Source organism: Bidens hawaiensis, unplaced genomic scaffold, assembly GCF_021521415.1.
Source record: "Bidens hawaiensis isolate Kalapana, Puna unplaced genomic scaffold, B.hawaiensis_p1.1 tig00032405_1, whole genome shotgun sequence".
NCBI lineage: Eukaryota > Viridiplantae > Streptophyta > Magnoliopsida > Asterales > Asteraceae > Bidens > Bidens hawaiensis.
The window spans coordinates 80,569-93,987 of NW_027495514.1; positions in this window are offsets into that span (position 1 = coordinate 80,569).

A 13,419-nucleotide genomic window follows, 5' to 3' on the forward strand; every position below is an offset into this window, starting at 1 on the left:
GACAACAGTATGACGAGCAGCACGCTCTTGTACTGTATGTCACTATCAGCCACTGCCTACTCACCAACCTGTCGGAGGACGTGCATAGCCTGCAGTTGGTGGAACAGGAATAGTACACAGCCGGCCTGGTCACTATCAGCCGTTGCCTACCCACCAACCACCAGCATGGCACGTGCGTAGCCCACAGTTGGCAGAACAGGAATACTATTCAGCCGGCTGTACCTGCTTGGAAACCTACCTTCGGCTATAAATACTCCAACACCTTGGAATGGTATGGACACATTACATATATTATCACATCTTATCTTTTCTAGCAATCTCTTAATATACACTTATATTCAAGAGCAATCTAGTCTGATTCTCACGCCGGAGGGTGGTCACAAGGAGGTACCCCCATTCTAAGTGACGAGCTCACGGTGTCTGTTTTGCAGGTCACCAGAAGAACCATCTTTGCCGGACATAACCCCTCGTGGGAAACATCTATTTAACCCCTAGATTATCCGTAATCTGCCCGGGGTCAATTAGTGTTTCTTCATTCTGGGTGTGGAGCCCCATGTTGACCGCCTGATGACCTTTTATTCCTGGAGGTGCATCCAGGGGTGGTATACCTTGGTCAATCGGATCAAGGGTTTGAAGATCTGCGCTACCGAGCGCAGTCTTCGATCTTGGAAGCGGGAGTTCTTCTATATCTCCGCTCGCGTCGTCCCCATAGCGATGACGTTCAAGAACGGGAGAGCTCTCCCGAACCTTCACGCCTCCAACTACCAGGAGGCGGAATGGTTCTCCAAGGTTTCCCGGATCCAGTCTCCGGTTTACCGCTTTGCGGAGTCCGGGATGGTGATGCTCGGGATGAGCCGGGTGTGGTCACAAGGAGGTACCCCCCCTTCTAAGTGACGAGCTCACGGTGTCTGTTTTGCAGGTCACCAGAAGAACCATCTTTGCCGGACATAACCCCTCCTGGGAAACATCTATTTAACCCCTAGATTATCCGTAATCTGCCCGGGGTCAATTAGTGTTTCTTCATTGGCGCCATCCGTGCATAAAAGCTAGAACTAATTCATTCAATTTTTTCAAACCTCCGAAAAGATGGTTAACGTTACTCCGGTCCCCAGGCCAGGGAGTAACCAAGAAACCCCGGTAACCACAACCCCAGCTACTGGGGGGAACATCGGCGAATACACACATTTTACGAACACTACCCCGGTTACCCAAGCCGGGGCAAGTGCAGTAAATTTTACGAACACTACCCCGGTTACCCGAGCCGGGGCAAATGCAGTAAACAATCCTTCACTGGGATTCACCAATACCCAGTTGGAGAGACAACAGACGAGGCTCCCCCGCCAAACACTCGAACAAGTTAAAGCGTGGGCGGAAAAACGTCAAAGGGAATTCCAAGCTGAGTTGGATGAACGCTTACGTTCACTCCAACAGGCTGACGAATTCGGAAGCACTCGACAACAGCTCAACATGAGCAATGAGTTCGAGTACTTGGACGATGATTCGGAGGAATCCGACACCGACGTAAACCCTCGCCATAAGGCGAAAGAGAAGCGTAAGGAAACGGACTTCCAACCAAGAAGAAATTTTGGAGAAACCTTCAAACCAAAAAACGCGGGTGGAAACCCACGTGACTTCTCTAAAACCTTCAGACCAACCGCTGCAAATGCGGGAACCTCCAAGTTTGCAAGGGACATTGCGGAAGCAATCGCCCCAAGAAGTGCCAAACAGGTGTCCAACATCGGCACCTATGATGGTATATCCGACCCAGACGATCATTTGAACAGATTCATAGCGGGGGCAACCGTCAGCAACTGGACGGAACCCACGTGGTGTTATATGTTCCAGATGACGTTGGTTGGAGCAGCCAGAGCGTGGTTTGACCGTCTACCGATCCACCACATCTATGATTGGGCAGACTTCCAACAGAAGTTTAGCCAACACTTCAGCCAACAAAGAAAGTATACCGAAGAGCAATGGACAATCCTCAATTGCATTCGAGAGGAAGATGAATCTTTGCTAGACTTCATCACTCGCTTCAACTCAAAGAAGCTAAGTCTGGGTAATATTAGCGAAGATCTTGTTCGCGCTGCTTTCATCCAGGGCACAAAAGACCCAGAGCTCATCCGCACCTTAACGGGTAAAGATGGCATGCCATCCACATGGGATGCCATCATGACAGCAGCTAAACGCTTCGTGGAAACGGAAAAGCAACTGGGTAGAGATCTTCCCCAGAGCACAAACCTCTACACCCAGAAAACAAGAGAAAACAATGTCCTTACCGCCCGACTAAACAAAAAGAGGAAGTTAGGCATTTGGCAGTCAAGGGTAAACTTTGACACCTCATCCGGCTCGCACCCTCGGTTAGGGGGAAAGGATAACATGCCGTCATCAAACCGGAACTCCAGATGGACGCCACTCACCAAAAGCGTCACCGAGATATTCGACACCGAGAGACTCCTATGGCCAAAGGCTCCAACAATCCGAGAGCGTCACAACGCTGATCAGAGCAAATTCTGTAACTTCCACAGGACAAGAGGCCACAACACCGAAGAATGCGTAGACTTGAAGGACATCGTCGAAGCATTTGTTAGAGATGGGACGCTCACGCACCTCGTGGCGTAATGAACGCTGAGCAGGCTAATGCGTGTAGAACCACTTCTAATGGAAATGATTCTCCTTATCACATTGACGCTGATGGTCTTACATTTATACTTAATGAACTTTCCACACTGATATGCCGGTCTTCACCGCATACATAAGTGGGAAAACAAGTCATTGCGTGTGGAATGCGGCAAAACCCGCATAAACACAAAAAACGGCAAACCTTCACGCAGGTCAGTCATAGGTAAAGTTTGATCATCCTACTAAATGAAAGTGCCGGTCCTAACCTCATAAATCATGATAGAGGACACCGAACTAACCTATTGACAACCGCGCGTCGAACGGTTAATTTATTCAAAACACTGATATGCCGGTTTTCACCGCATAAATAAGTGTGAATAAATCGTTGCGTGTGGAAGGCGGCAAAACCCGCATAAACACAAAAAACGGCAAACCTTCACGCAGGTCAGTCATAGGTGAAGTTCGGTCATCCCACTAAATGAAAGTGCCGGGCCTAACCGCACAAATCATGATAGAGGAAACTGAACTTTAACCTATTGACAACCGCGCGTCGAACGATTAACTTATTCAGAACACTTGGAAGATATCTTCAAGGAAAAAATGAGGAAAACCTCCACGCAGGTCAGATATAGGTAAAGTTTAGCCATCCTACTGAGTGCAAGTGACGGTCTTACCCGCACAATCACGAAAGAGGAAGCAAAACTTTAACCTATTATCTACCACGTTGATAGGTTAATTTATTCAAAGTACTTAAGAAATTGCTAAGTTAAACTAAAGTATGCACAAGCGAATCATATATTGTTTATGCGGCAAAACAAGTGCCAAATTAGACTATAATATGCATGAGCAAGTCGTATAACGTTTATAAAGCAAGAGTGACGGTCCTACCCGCACAAAAGATTTACATTCCATAAAAATTCAAGTATTACAAGAATGGCCGGGTATCTACCCGCCTACAAGAGTGTAAATCTATACAAAAACAAACATATCCTAACAGTGGGAAGGGATCTAAAGGTTCAAGCTTCAGGACCACTCCCTCCAAACCCACTTGTACCCGCACCATCAGTTGGCTGTGGCGGTTCAAGGAAGGTCTTGAGAATGGTTAGCCCATCATCAGCAGCAGCAACTTCGTTCACCTTCTCAACCACTGGATGCGGGATGGCAGCATACTGGTTCACTGCTTGGTCATAAGCAGCTTCAGTATCCACATCATATAAAGGGAAGTTGGAAGGCGGGATGCCCTTCTCAACGAACCCTAGACCAAGCAGGAAGCCAGCATTTTCCCCATCCTCATGAGAAGCGTTGAGGGCTGCGCTCATGGCATCGTCATATGATGTGTCCGTGAAGACCCGATGCACAACCTACAAGAAAAAATACAAGTATCAAAACCTTTTCTTAGTACAAAGAAAAGCGTAAAGACGTTATGAAGCTAAGCTTACCTGCGACAATGCTTCTCGTAGAAGCCATTCCTTGGTAACCAGAGCCTCCTGGAGGGCAGCTTGAGCTTGGTTACGGGCGCGTTCGGCTTCACTTTTGTTAAGGTTGGCAAGCAACACTTCTTTAGCCGCAGCCTCTTCGACGCCCTTTAGCTTACGCTCAGTATGGTCAAGCACGCCCCTCTGGTCCAAGATTTCTTGGAGCTTCTTGGCGTCTTCCAGGGCCAAGGCATCATGAGCCTGTTGGAGCCTCTCTAGTTTGGCTTTAAGTTCCTCATTCTCGAGGCGTAGAGGCTCAGCAACAGCTTCAGCCTTGGTGGCCCTCTCAGTTGCGTTCCGTGCAGTTTCCTTAGCCAGCCGAAGCTGTTCGTTAACAGCTTGGGCAGCCTTGGAAGGGCCTCGAGACGGGCCTGAACTTCAACCTCAAGGGCCTTGAAGGCCTTCTCCTTCTCCGCTGCAACGGCGGAGAGCCTCCTGTTCTCCTCCCGGACAGCCCGCGCTTGAGCTACTTCTTGGATACGAGCTGCTTTTAACTTGTCGTTTTCACGACAAAGCAGCTCGACGCGCGGCTGCATCCGGGCAAGGAGAATTCGAAGCTCGTTTGTCAGCCTACCCTCCTGGTAGCTTGACATAGCTTCTCCCAGTGCACCACTGGGGGTGGCGTGGCGCGCCCACTCGACCCAGTCCACAGCCGTCCGAAGGGTGGTTCCCCGGCGGATGTTCCACCGCGGAACAAACACCTCATTCGAATTCGACACTGCAAAAACAAAAAGCAGTTAGGAAAAGATGATAAAAAAAAACATAACAGGCCAAAATAACCCTACGCACCTGTAGGGTCGACGACAGGCCTGTAGCCGCCAAACCCATCACCCAAACCTAACGGATATCCATCCAAGAGGTCAGGCAGATGGGAAAGAGGCGGAGATTGGCTAGACGCCGCAACCCCGGACATACCTGAAGGACAGGCCGTAGTCGCCGGCGCCGGAGGAGGCATGGCGGAGGCCGCCGTGGTAGAGACCAACGGAGGTGAACTCACAACCGCGATCGTCGCTGCGGAAGAGACCACAGAAAAACTCACCGCCGGCTCAGTGAAAGAATCAGTGAATATGGCACTGACAACCGGCGGAGACGTCGTCACAGTTGGAGCAGTTGCCTCAACCGAGTGAGCAACTGAACCAGGCGCAGCCGCCTGGGTTATCGCCTCAGGTAGGTTGACCAAACCTACCATCATGGGTCCGGAGGTGCTCCTCCCCGCTCCACCCTGGAATGCGGTAGCATCCACGCCTACACGAAGACAAGATATATAAGCATAATGGCGGAAAGATATGAAGTTAAAATTAAAGGAAGTTTGTACTTACGAGTCCTCTTGAGCTTGAAGGTACGAACAGGCGGGGACGAACCCGATGGAACCGGCCTCTTTACGCCGGTCACCGTCGCTGTACTGGGCTGCCCGGAGGTGACAGCCGTCTCAACCTCCGGAGCAGTGATCTCAACACCACCAGGGTTCCTCGCCACCTCCTCGCTTTCGGTCTCTGAGTCAGACCGATTCACCGGATCGGCAGTGGAGGCAACCTTCGCCTTCCCCTTCCCGCCAGCAGCTTTCTTCTTCCTCACGAAGAATGGACCATCTGCGGATTCCTCATCAGAAGATGACAAGATTAGAGGAATTTCAGCAGAGGTTTGAGCATTGACAGGTCTAGGGTTAAACAACTCCATACCTGGCCGCGTGGCGCTTAGAATCGGGTGGCCCGGCGGGTAGACCTCCACGAACCGATCCGCCGTTTGCTCAAGGATGGGCAACTCGTTCTCATCTAGAGCACGAGTACCCATCCGAGCGGGACCATCACTCTCCCGCGGCTGCAGGAGAGACTGCAAGTCGTTTCCCTCTGAAAACAAAAAGAAAAAACGGTTAGAACAAAAACCCTAAATTAACGGATAATATGAAGCATACCGTAAGGGACAGAGTTCAAACCGTATTCGAGGACGATGGGAATCTGTGACGCCTCCTTCCACACCCGGCTCATCCCGAGCATCACCATCCCGGACTCCGCAAAGCGGTAAACCGGAGAATGGATCCGGGAAACCTTGGAGAACCATTCCGCCTCCTGGTAGTTGGAGGCGTGAAGGTTCGGGAGAGCTCTCCCGTTCTTGAACGTCATCGCTATGGGGACGACGCGAGCGGAGATATAGAAGAACTCCCGCTTCCAAGATCGAAGACTGCGCTCGGTAGCGCAGATCTTCAAACCCTTGATCCGATTGACCAAGGTATACCACCCCTGGATGCACCTCCAGGAATAGAAGGTCATCAGGCGGTCAACATGGGGCTCCACACCCAGAATGAGACACACCCACTCGAAATGGCGGATCTTGGCGATCGCCATTGGGTGTACCTCAGTCAGATGCACACCGTGTCTCTCCAGAACACGGTATACAAACTTCGTCAATGGGAACCTGAGATTCCCATAGACGAAGAATGCAGCGTACACCCCTATCTTGCCCTTGGGGGCATCGTACACCGTCTGATGAGGTGCAGGAAACTCAGGCTCGAAAGGCTCGAGCATGAACTTCCTGACGACGTACTGATAGAGGTCGACCGGAAGAGCACACTGGCACTCGCCAGCAGTACTCTTGTCATCCTTGTCCGACGTGGACGACGGATTCTCGGCATACACGTTAGACTCCTCGGCGGTAGCCTCAAGATCATGAACAGAAGACATGTTTTGGATGTAAAGAAGAACGATTTCAGGAGAATGCTCGACAGAAAAGTTAGAGTATTCGCCGGAAATCGTTTAGAAGAAGAAGAGAGGTGAAACTGTGAGTTGAGATGCAACTTCTCCTCCCTTTATATACTCATCGCAATGAATGCGATGAATTTAATGCGGAAGAGAGAGGAAAACGCTGGTGCAATGAAACTATGACACGTGGAAAAAGCAAGCTGGCAACAGCTGTTGACAGGACGCGTGCCGTAAACTTCGCGGTCACGCGCCCGAAAACTAGCGCCCACGCGCCTGAAAAAGCGTCTAGAATGACCATATACTGTCACGTCGTCATAACTTCCTGCACGTCCTGACACGGTCAGAAGAAACCGTCGGACGACGTTTCAACAGTTTGGACTATTCTTATCCTTTCACCAACTCTTCAAATTTCAAAAAGATTCAAAAGTAAGCGGGACTATACCCCTTACCTTGGCAACCAAGTAACTATAAGACAGGTGCGAGTACAGTGTTAAGGCAAAACCCTTCACATACTTAGCACCTGCAGGGAATTGAAGCCAAGAATACCTCGGCGACCAAGTAACTATAAGACGGGTGCGGGTACAGTGTCAAGGCAAAACCCTTCACATACTTAGCACCCGCAGGGAATTGAAGCCAGGAATACCTTGGAAGTAAAGTAACTATAAGACGAGTGCGGGTACAGTGTCAAGGCGAAACCCTTCACATACCTAGCACTCCGCAGGGAATTGAAACCAAGAAGGATCTTCTGGGCCATGCTTGCGGAAATGGGAATAACATCCCCGCATAGTGGGAACGTCGAGAACTAGATTGTTTGAAGCTCCAAGATGGAATTGGTTGTTTTAACATAATTGATCACTATGTTCAAAACTACCAAAACCTCATGGAGAATCTATACAAGTGGAACCCAACGCTCCTGACTTGCGATGAGGTTACAGACCTACCCGCATCATACCCAAAGATCAAGCAGAAAAGTCGGGAATTTCTGCACGTGACATTAGGACTTCCGCGGGAAGAATCCCCATGGAAAACCTTAAAACTAAACCATTTTCAAAACCCTTTGCTTAAGTCCAAAAGTTCACCTCATTAACAATTCATGAGAAGAACATTGGACTGGGGGGACTTGAAGAGGTAGGTCCCAGCAGAGCCCAGTTGGACCCGCAAGACTCACCTCAAAGAGGGACGTCTGCGCAGTTGAACCCGTAAGACTCACCTTCAACAGGGACGTCTGCGCAAAGGCTAAACTCGCAAGACTCACCTTGAAGAGACGTCTGCGGAGAAACCAACTGGATCCGCAGGACCCACCATGCTCAGAGACGTGACGTCCTTACGCGCAGTACGCAAGCTGTTCCCGCAGGAAAAGCCTCCCAATGGTCGACGTACTCCGCCTGTTCCCGCAGCAACGGATACTAGCCATCAGGGAAGGCTACCCGCGCAGCAAGGCTACACGCACAAGGCACTTAACTCTTAAATAATTCAGTAATGTCACCTGAAGAAGGAGGGAGCAAGCCGGGAACACTCCCGCACAAAGCCGGGAACACTCCCGCACAAATGAGCCGGTCCGTACGATACTGGAGGATCTTTTGTACTGTACCTGACGATGTATGGACAAAAGATCTGACCAAATATACGACAGCTCACTGACAACAGTATGACGAGCAGCACGCTCTTGTACTGTATGTCACTATCAGCCGCTGCCTACTCACCAACCTGTCGGAGGACGTGCATAGCCTGCAGTTGGTGGAACAGGAATAGTACACAGCCGGCCTGGTCACTATCAGCCGCTGCCTACTCACCAACCACCAGCATGGCACGTGCGTAGCCCACAGTTGGCAGAACAGGAATACTATTCAGCCGGCTGTACCTGCTTGGAAACCTACCTTCGGCTATAAATACTCCAACACCTTGGAATGGTATGGACACATTACATTACCTTATCACATCTTATCTTTTCTAGCAATCTCTTAATATACACTTATATTCAAGAGCAATCTAGTCTGATTCTCACGCCGGAGGGTGGTCACAAGGAGGTACCCCCCTTCTAAGTGACGAGCTCAGGGTGTCTGTTTTGCAGGTTACCAGAAGAACCATCTTTGCCGGACATAACCCCTCGTGGGAAACATCTATTTAACCCCTAGATTATCCGTAATCTGCCCGGGGTCAATTAGTGTTTCTTCAACTATGATACCTAGATTGCTTAACAGGTCAAATTGACAAAACCTAAGCAGCAAATTGAAATAAATGGTGTGAAAAAATTACTATAGATATAGGAGGTTGATGGTTGAGTGAAATGGTGCGGTAGATGTCTCTCCGTTGCTCAAATATAATAACGCCCGTCAATACGCTTCCTAGGGCAGCCCCCAGGAGACGCTCCTGCAATGTTAATAATATTAATAATTGATGCGTAAGCGAATAAACATGAATGAATGAATGTGTATATTATATAAATAAATAAATATATGATATGAAATAATAAGGTACCTGAGCAAGGATGCTGATCATGGCTAATTGGAAGGAAAGGGGGAAATGCTTCTTTCTCTTCTCTTCTCTTCTCTTCTCTTCTGGTGTTGATTGAATGAACAAAAATAATAAGTTTCATTTAACCCCCTCTTACTTTCACTTTCATGCACTTATAAGCTTAAGGACCATACAACACTAGTCCCTCAAGTATGACATTTCACTATTGTGGCTAAATTAACTAATAATTCTTGTCCTTCAGCTTAAACTCCCCAAATTCGTATTAATGAGTTGAGTCTGTTGCCAATGGATGGCTTGCATCAACAGTCAACACTACTTGATTCTTTTCGAAGATGCATCCGTTTTCAGTATAAATGTTTTCATAAAGTTGGGTAATGCTAGAATATGTAATACTATTTATATAATAATAATAATAGTTTATAACTAAACGGATACTTTTTTTTGTAAGGTAATATACTTGATCCAACATAGTATTGATACTAGCCTTGAGCATCTAAAATGGGAATTCTTAAAAATATATCGCTTTACAATTGTCTTTACTTGTCCAGCCTTTACCTCTCTCATAGTCAAAACAACAATAAAAACGTTTCAAGAGCACCCCCGCTCTCTTCCCCCTTCTCACATAACCCGCTTATGAGTAAAAATGCCTCTCCTATCTCTTCTCCACATAACCCACTTTCGAGCGGTTTCTCTTATATTATTCATTCACTTCATTACATATGCAAATGAAGTCCTCTCATACCCTACTAATTTGTATAACCAACACATAACTGATAACTGAATTTCAACAGAATTACTACTCTAAATTCTGAGTCTTTTTTTCCCTAGCAATCAACCACTTTCATCTCAAACAAACCTTTTTCCATAAACCCCAACCATCTTCCACATTCCAACAATGGCATCCACCACCATTCTGATTACTTTCACCCTTCTGTATTCAATCACCACTTCCTCCTCTTCAAATTCACCCGCTCCACCGCCAGAAACCGATTCCGACGACTCACCAATTACCGCTTCTCAATACGCCTTTCCACCTACAAATCTATCTACAGTTTCCGCTTCAATTCCGTCACCGGCTCCAGCTCCTGCACCGGAAGTAGCTAACGATACCACCACTGGTAACGAACCAATGAATTCGTCGTCTAGAAGGATGAATGGCGGGAAGAAGGCTGGAATTGCGATCGGAGTGGTTGCTGGTGTGTGTGTTGTTGGATTGGGAGGAGTATTGTGCAAGAAACGGAAACAGAATGTTCCACGATCGCAGTTCGGTTATTCTGTTAGAGAGAAGGATTATTTGTTCTAGAGAATTTGATTGAAGTTGAAATCACCTTCGTGTTTTAGATCTAAATCACTACAAATTCAAAGTATCTTCACATGATCGAATATCATTCATTCGTTTGATTAATTCTTTCGATTAGTAACAGTTTTGGAGTTAGTTGTTTACTTTTAGATCATGCATCTTGTTAATGGTAGCTATCCACTTCTTTGGATTGTTTGTTTGTTTGCAACAATTTGTATACTGCTATACGGAATAAGAAAGTGATATATTACATTGAAAATAAAAACATAGAAACTAGTCCTTTATGTTTGCACGTTTTTTTAGTAGACGTCATTTCGCAAACTTAATAGCATAAAACATCCTTTGTATTCAAAAACTCTATCACGCTTTGTCCTTTGACCCTAACTCAGTTAAGTTTTCTCGTTAAATTTGGTCATACGCATTGTAGGGGTGTGCATTGTGTAAAACCCGACCCGCGTTAGACCCGACCTGACCCGATACCCGCTATAACTGAAATATAAAGACAGAGTAAATGACCGATGTGAAGGTTGGGTTACGGTCTTGAGTCTGATCGGGTAACGGTTCTTTTCACAAATGACCGATGCCACATATTAACAATTCACAGATTTCCATCTTTCAATCCAAGGCAATTCAATTCAGCAAGGATATCTGAACGATTTCATGGGCAAATACTCTTCAAACATACACAAACAACAAACAACTGTCAACAGGTAAAATTTATTAAGTTTATGCTGAATTTGGTCTATAATTCTACCTTTTTACTTGATTACTAGGTTGTGATTTCTCAATTTTAGACCAGAATTGATCAATAGATGTTTAATTTATTGTTTGATTTAGTATGCACTCCAAGTGTTCGATGAAATGTCTTAATGAAAACGTGTTTGATAATTGTTGTTTCCTGAATGTTTCATGCTTGGTTGAGTTTAATTCCGCAACTTTTATTTAAGCTTTACTCTTTCTTCATATTGGCAGATAGCGTATGAACCGTTTACCGAGCTTATCTTAGTATACAAACTTGGCTTAACAAATATGGTTCATACTTTTCTTTTACACTTGTAATGTGCATGCTTGTTTGAGTTTAATTCTGCAAATTTTATCAAGAGAATGAACAAATAACATATTTACTATAGCAATATGATAACAAAATTGCATGCATCTCCTCCCTTAACGAAAACATAAATAATTTAGTCGACATTGGACTTAATTAACTATTATTTCAAAGAAGAACACATGATCAATAACATTGGGCTTATGCGTTATAGATTTACAGCCGCTCCATGATATGCAGCGCATATTATTTTAGGGTTAGGGCCCACTATACATTATTTCAGGAATAGGGAAATCGTTCCTCGGGTTTTTTAGGTATTTATGTGCGGAGGACCGAACCCGACCCGATACCCGATTTAAGGGTATTTCTAAGACCGATTTTTGGTGACTTTAATTAGGGTCGGGTCGGCCTCTGGTTATTTCGGGCCGGTTCTTCAGGTTCTTTCGGGTCGGACCTAATGATGCACACCCCTAGTGCATTGCACAAGAGGTAATTTTATAAATTTATCTAATAATTAAAATAAAAACATAAAAGAGATTTAAAAATAAAATATATATCTCTCTCTCTCTCTAACACCTACCAACCAACACTACCCACCAACTACCACTTGCCTCCGCCGCCACCACTCCAAGACCGTCTTGCAGTCCTTCAATGGCCGTTCAATTGCCCTAAATCCATAGGGTTTTGTGTAAATTCTTCATTAAAATCATTATTATTCAAATAAAAGTCGTCGTCGGTAGGTAGCACATTCAAATTCGGGTAGTCGAATTCGAGTCTTCAGTGGAAGAGAGACGGCGGTGGAGGTACTCGATGAGGGGCTTACGGACGAGGAGAGTGATGGTGGAAGAGAGACGGCCGTGGATGTAATCGTGGTGCTCGGTGTTGAGATTGGTGATGAAGTAAACTAGGGTTTCGAAGGAGTAGAAAGTTTACATTGTTTGGATCGGTAAGCGGCTTCGATGGTGCAGGGGGGCGAGAAATGGGCCGAAGCGGTAGTGGTCGCCGACTCGAACCATTTTGTCGAGCTGTTGCGGATAGTCATCTCACGGAGATCTGTTGAGGATCTGTTGCTGGGTTTTTTTTGTTGGTGGAAATTGGTGGCGGTGGCAGGTGGGGGTTGGTGGGTGTTAGAGAGATGAAGATGAAAGGAAGAAGGAGATGAAGGGAAGATGAAGTGAGAGAGAGAGTGAGTGGGTATTTGTTGTTAAATATATTTATTTTATTTATTTCTTATTATTAAATCATGGTGTAAAATTACAGTAATACCCTCATGTGTTCAGATTTAACGAGAAAAATTAACGAGGTTAGTGCTAAAGGACTTAACGTGAAAGGGATTTGAAACATAGAGTATGTTTTCTGTCATTTATTTTGCTAAAGGATGTCCACTGAAAAAACGTTCAAACAAAAGACGTCTTTTGCTATTTTTTCTTGAAAATATTATTATTTGAATTCTTTCTTTTTCTTGTGGCAGTAATAATTCTATGGAAATTGGCGCCTTTTTTTATCAACTAATGGTTTCCATTTGTAAATCAATCTTTTATGAAATATATCATGTTGTACATCAAAGAAGTTTATATATATAACAGATTTCTAAATTAATCCATAAACTTGGCTTTTATTTAAAAGTTCTAATATTAAAATTTTAGAATTAAAATATTACTAGATTGAATCAAGTAAACCTAATAATTTAATATTTTCATACAATTCAGAAATTTATATAATTTATAAACCATTAAACTTTAATAAATGTTTAGGCATCCTATGTATGTTAGCCGTTCAACCAAAAAAGTACACGACATAGGA